The sequence below is a fragment of the Penaeus chinensis genome, unplaced genomic scaffold (assembly GCF_019202785.1).
Source record: "Penaeus chinensis breed Huanghai No. 1 unplaced genomic scaffold, ASM1920278v2 CTG_1177, whole genome shotgun sequence".
Taxonomy (NCBI): Eukaryota; Metazoa; Arthropoda; class Malacostraca; order Decapoda; family Penaeidae; genus Penaeus; species Penaeus chinensis.
Genome location: NW_025917806.1, coordinates 1 through 5944, shown reverse-complemented (window position 1 = coordinate 5944; position 5944 = coordinate 1). Strand labels below are relative to the sequence as shown.

The 5944-nt window shown below is 38.8% G+C and overlaps 1 non-coding gene across 1 annotated transcript; it reads right to left on the bottom strand.

Annotated features, from left to right (window-relative positions):
• Positions 1-268: 268 nt before the first annotated feature.
• On the bottom strand, positions 269-428 carry LOC125024634. The gene has a single exon (XR_007114781.1). It is a non-coding gene; the product is annotated as a U1 spliceosomal RNA (small nuclear RNA).
• Positions 429-5944: the final 5516 nt, after the last annotated feature.

The following is a 5944-nucleotide window of genomic DNA, read 5'->3' as shown; positions in this document are numbered from 1 at the left end:
TTTTTTTTTTTTTTTTTTTTTTTTCTCCAGTCGTTCAAATATTCGGTAGTTGATTTCAGAATACGTATACTATTTTAATGCAAAATCAAAGTATTATATGTATAATTAGAATTTCGGGCAAGTTGGTTAGCTTATCATTGAAGTAACCGAGATATATTAAATATATAAGTATAATAGTGCTGCTACGTTATCCTAGAATATTCAACTCGGTAACGGATTTTTTAATGTGGGGTCTACCGTCAAGACTTGTGTGTAACGCGTTATAATGAGGGGGTTAGCGCGAAGCGTCCCCCGCTACCAAAAATTTGCACACTCGAGTTAACCACATATGGTTTATCGCAGGGGTCAGCGCCACCGGAGTGCAATTGGTGAGCCTCACCCTGGAAACCGCCTTTCGTGTCACGGTATCTCCTGTGCCTGGTAAGTATGATTTTTTTTGCCGACCACGATCCACGATCGCTCACATGAAATCCCCGGCATTTAATATTTCTTATACAAATATCCAGTCCAATTAACTTTTGCTAAGTCATTCCGAGTGAACGACACTGAGGATAATATTTCGAAATCTATACTGGGGGGAAATCGGCATGCAATTTTAAAGTGGAAGTCTCTGGGCAAATATTCATCCAAAAATAAAGTTTATTCGAGCTATGTTTTCTCGAACTCGACTTAAAGGAAAAAAATCAGGGCATTCCATATGCACAGGATACAATATGAAAAGTTTTGATAATTGCATTTAATCGTATATATGTATACAAAAATTATGTAGATTTTATACAATTATACATAAACATTTTTGTGTATAGGTATATATATATATGCATGTGTGTATATCTATATATATATGATTTACAAAATATATAGAAGTCTAGATATGGATATGCATTTGTCTGTATTATCAAATTGTATCTATTTTATGTCATTATGTATATTGAGTTATTCACAGATACATAAAATATGTAAAAATATACATACAAAGTATATGGTATATTCTACATAAACCACATTATAATTTCTACCTAGATATATATAGTTCATTACATGTATGTTTATAGATATATATATGGCATCTATATATATATATATATATATATATATTTATAGTGTGTGTTTGTGTGTGTACATATATGTTACCTATATTTATATACTTATGAGTATATACTAAATTTATATTATATATATAAATTATATATGTATAAATTATATATGTACACTCATATATATTGGTAAATGTCCACTCGTTAACGAGACTCTAACCAGTCGGACCTCTCTTTTCAGACGCAGCAGCAAGAGACCAAGCCTTGTGCCCACAGGAGCTCCCCTGGGGTCCGGGGCCTCTCGTCTCGATCGGCTATTGATTCTGAGTAATTTAATGTATAATATACGTAGAGTAAATCTGATTTTTTCAGAATTTTGTGCTTTGCCTGCACCTTCAGTGAATTGATTTTGCAGGTCACACGAGAGATACAGTAGGCGTAGTTCAGCACCCACCTCAGGACCCGCAGCTCTTTCTTCCCAGGGGCAGCCCCATACGGGCTTTGACCCTGGGTAGGGAGGCCAGTGTCTGGGGGTCCTTTTGGGCGCATTTTTCTTTTTTTATAAAATTCTTCCGCTCTTCATGTGGTCTTCCTGAGCCTACCGAGTTCCCTTGTGGGCTCCCGTATTGCTTGGGGGGGTGGGCATCGAATAATTACCGCCTTCGGCCATAGGCAAAGTTTCGGCGGTAAGGAGGTTGTCTTCCACATTACTCGATCCCTCTGTGGTACTGGTGAACGCAACCAGGCTTCACTGGGGGGGTAGAGGACGGATACTGCCACAATCTTCTCTTAAGCTATTGCTGTTAGGTTGGTCAACGATAGTTAAAAGGGGGGGGGGAGGGTTTAAATGGTCCCTTCTGGTGGACTACGGGCACGGGCCCAGGGGTCGGACTCGGTCGGATACCAGATGTGCGATTCTCGGCTTACTCCTCCTTCCTCAAGGAGGGGGACGACCCATGACTCCTCTAAGGACTAATGCGACCTTGAAAACGGAAACCCCTACTGCTGACAAACGAGAACGACGATTTTTTTCAAATCCCTCCACAGAATGCAAGGTTCGTTGTAAAATGAGTGAATGAAAATCAACGCTTTTGAATTGTGAGCCCCTTTCATCTCAAGAAGGTCCTTGATTGTTCAAAGGTGGACGGCGATTTTGAATTTGTCAAGAAATTGCGAGATGGTAGCTCCTTGAAATGTGCAATTCAACTCCCAGATTATGGAACTGGCGTAAAACTGACGCAACTTCATGATTTGAAGGGTTTATCTCAACGTAAACTATCCCCATTGGGCCCCAATACCTGCAAGGGAGTAATCTTAGCAGGGATTTGAGGGACATTGGAGAAGGGGAAAGGAGAGAAATTCTGGAAATTATGAAGGACCAAAGCGTTGTGGATCGTGATACTGCTTGACCAAGAAAGACGGGAATTTGCGATCATAAACCGGATTGTGCTGTTGACCTTTGCTTCTGTAAAATTCTGAGTATGGTCACGGTTGGATATGAACGTGTCCAAGTGAGGACCTTACTTCAAAAACCTATGCGCTGTAATAGTATGCAATAAATTGGAACACTATTTACGATGCAAATGATAAGGATTACCAATAAATTTACTTGTGGTAAATCTGCTGGAGATTCATGACACTGCTGTATGTACTGAGACTTCGTCATGGGTGATAAACTGTGAGGTCCCATCATTCTGGCTCTGCCGCGTGCAGCAGCTTGAACGAAGGAGACTGAATTATTAGATACATGAGAGGACAGATGTTAGTTACCGTGAAGCCAAGAGGAAAGTTTGAAGGTTTGACCTGCAAACCCAATATTCCTAGCCTCAGCTGCAACTATCTACACTTCCGTGGCAAACGGCAATCTGTCAGGAACTTGCAGCAAGGATAAAGAAGAAAATGCTGAATTAAAGGAAACGGTCAAGGGAATTATGAGTCAAATCAAGAATTGAAGATTCTATTCACCAAATTGCTGAAATCAACCAGCATAAAGCAGCAGCATCATAGGAGGATGAGACCAAAAAACAGTCTTGGATGCACCTTCTCGTCCAGGCGGCTCCTGCTAGGACTTCGTCTGTGTGTGGTTGCTTCTCGAAGCAGACTTCCTCACTGGGCGTTCACCTGGCAGCCGAGAACTCATGGAGACGTGGAGGCTACTGTCTCCAAAATTTACCCATGGGAGGCCCTGGGTTAGAGAGGGAGAGGAGGACGATCCTCCTCCCCAGAAAAAGTAAAATTAATATGGCGGTCAAGGCACTTCAATCCCCATAAAACGTAATCTTCGCGTTTACCAATTATACAATGGAACTGTCGAATGTATTAGATCTAAAGTATAACGACCTCAGATTATTAGCCTCGTTCCTATGCTTCCGATATTATGTCTTACAAGAAAACCACTTAAAACTAACCTCGTCTGGGACGAGGTCGTATAAACTCGAAACTACCATTTTGTGTGGAAGGATCGTGAGGGTAGGGGTGGAGGGGAGTGTTGTAATAAAGCCCCCTTTTAAAGTGATTATTGATTTATTTTGGGGAGGTTGTGAATGCAAAGAAAAAATCAAAAAACCCGTATTGGTAAATGTTGGTTTATTGTCCCTGAAAAAAGTGGAAATTTTGATGGTTTGTTTAGGTGTTGAAAAATAAAGAAATTTTAGGTGTTTTTAATGTCACTTCTTTAGGGGGTTCCCTGCGGGGGTGGTAGGGTTGAGAAGTATTTAAAGGGTTTAAACGATTTGTTTTAGTTTTAAAGTGGTGGGAAACCCCGGGTAGCGTTAATAGGGAAATTTGGGGTTTTTATAGACTTATTCTGGTTATATGTAGCAGAAAGTGCTGGGGGCCCATTGAGGATTTTTGGGGAAAGGCTATTTTATTTTTTTAATTTAAATGCGAAAAGGCAAAAAGTTAAGGAAAATTTAAGTAAAAAAGGGGAAGGGGTTTAAAGGGGGGTTAAGTAATTGTTGGAAAAAAAATTGATAAAAAAAGTAAAAATTTGGGAATTTCTTTTTAGAAAAAGTTTGTATTTTCAAAAACTTGACGATGGGGTTTAAGATAGAGTTCCATGGTGGAAAGTTGGCGGGTGTGCGAGAAAAAGGAAAGGTTTTTTTTCCAAAAAAAATTTAACTTTGGAATTTTTAAATTCAACGAAGAGTAGGGCCGTGGGTATTTGAAAAGAAAAAGAGATCCTGGGGTAGCTTTGTTTAAAAAAATAAAATTTTAAAAAAAATTTAAGGGTTTGGCCCTTTGTAAAAATTAAAAAAAAAACTCCTGCAAAATTTTAAAAAATCTTTCCCGAGGGAAAAAATTTGTTTTACCAAAAAATTTTTTTAAAGGTATCGCGGGGCATTTTTTTAAAAGATTTGGAATTTTTCCATTTTTTTTGGGCCCCCGGAAAGGTGGTCCCATATTCCCTTTCCCAAGGGATGATTTGTTATAAAAGGGGATTAATTTGGGAATTGGTTGGGGGGACCCCTAAAAAGTGTAGGGGAAATGGGCCCCGAGAGTTGATATGGAGATGAAGTTTTTTCATAAACCCATGTTTAAGTTGTAGAAGTGTAAAGGAAAATTTAAAAAAAGAACTTTTCAAACTCATGGCATTTGAATATTTGGTTATTGAAAGGGGGGGTTAACCCAAAGAATTGGTCTTCCCGGCCAAATTGCGTTGAAAATTGTTTATCCCGGGGTTAGGGAAAGATTTTTAAAATTTGGGTTTTGGATTTTTTAAATAGATTTTAAATTTTAGTTGAGAGAGTGGGTTGAAAGGGACGAAAAATTGTTTCAATAGTAAAGGGGAATTTTATTCGAGGAAATTGAAAAGATTTTTGTTTTCAGTTTTTTTAGTATAGAAAAAGTAGCATAAAGGGCGTTTATGGTACTCAGAAATTTATGTTTGGATTGTTGGAAATTTGGTTTTTTTTAAATTAAAAAATTTATTTTGACAAAAAGTTTTTGTAAATTTTTTTCCCGAATGTACTTTTTGGAATTTTTGCCCCAGGAAAAAGGGGGTCCCAAGGAAGGTTTGTGGGCCATTTTTTAGTATGATTAATGACTTTTAAGTTAAAATCTTTAAATATCACTGTAGCAAAGATTGTGAATGGGGTTTCCCAAAATTTGCAGAGTTCTGGGCAAACTTTTTAATGTTTGGGATTGTTTCTTTGGGGCCCCCTTTGGGGTTTTTAAAGTTTTTTTAAAAGGGGGTATTTGGGGTAAATTTTTTAATAGAAAGGATCCAAAAATTGGGTTAATTTGTAACCCCCAAATTTAACCTTTCAAAATTCTCTAGATTTTTGGTTACCCCTTTGATTGAGATTAAGGGAAAAGGCCCAAAAGGTATTTAAAAGGAAAAATTTGTAAAAACATAAATTTTTTAAAGGCTTTGGGGAAATTAAATGGGGGTGATGGAAAGTCTTTGAAAATGATATAAAAAACCCCGGGTTGGGGTCTAAAGTAGTTTTATGGGTAATGGGTTTTGGGTTGGGATCGAAAACAAGTTTGAAAGGTTGGTTTGCTGTGGGGAATCCCTGTTTATTTGTGTGTCTTGGGGGTGAATTGCATCGGATCGGGTTTTGGGGGGGAGTAGGAGTCCCTTCCCCCCGACAGAGGGCCCAATTAGGGGCCTATCCCGCTAAGGGGTGGATAGGATAAAAGGCAATGGAGGAAATTGGCCCCTTTAAAAAGGGACTCACGATCTCAAAGAAAGGTATAGATTTTTATTGATCCCCGGTTCATTTAAACTGGGCCCCAGGGGAAAAAAATTTTTCTTTATGGAAGTTTGGTTTCCCTTTAGTTAAGGCCCCAGGGGCCCCGGGAGGGTGAGGTAGAGGGTTTAGAGGGGGTTTCCTTATTAACTTTTATTTTTTTTCATTTTAAACCGAGGGTCCAAGCCAAAGGGGGTTTTGGGGGTGGGGTGT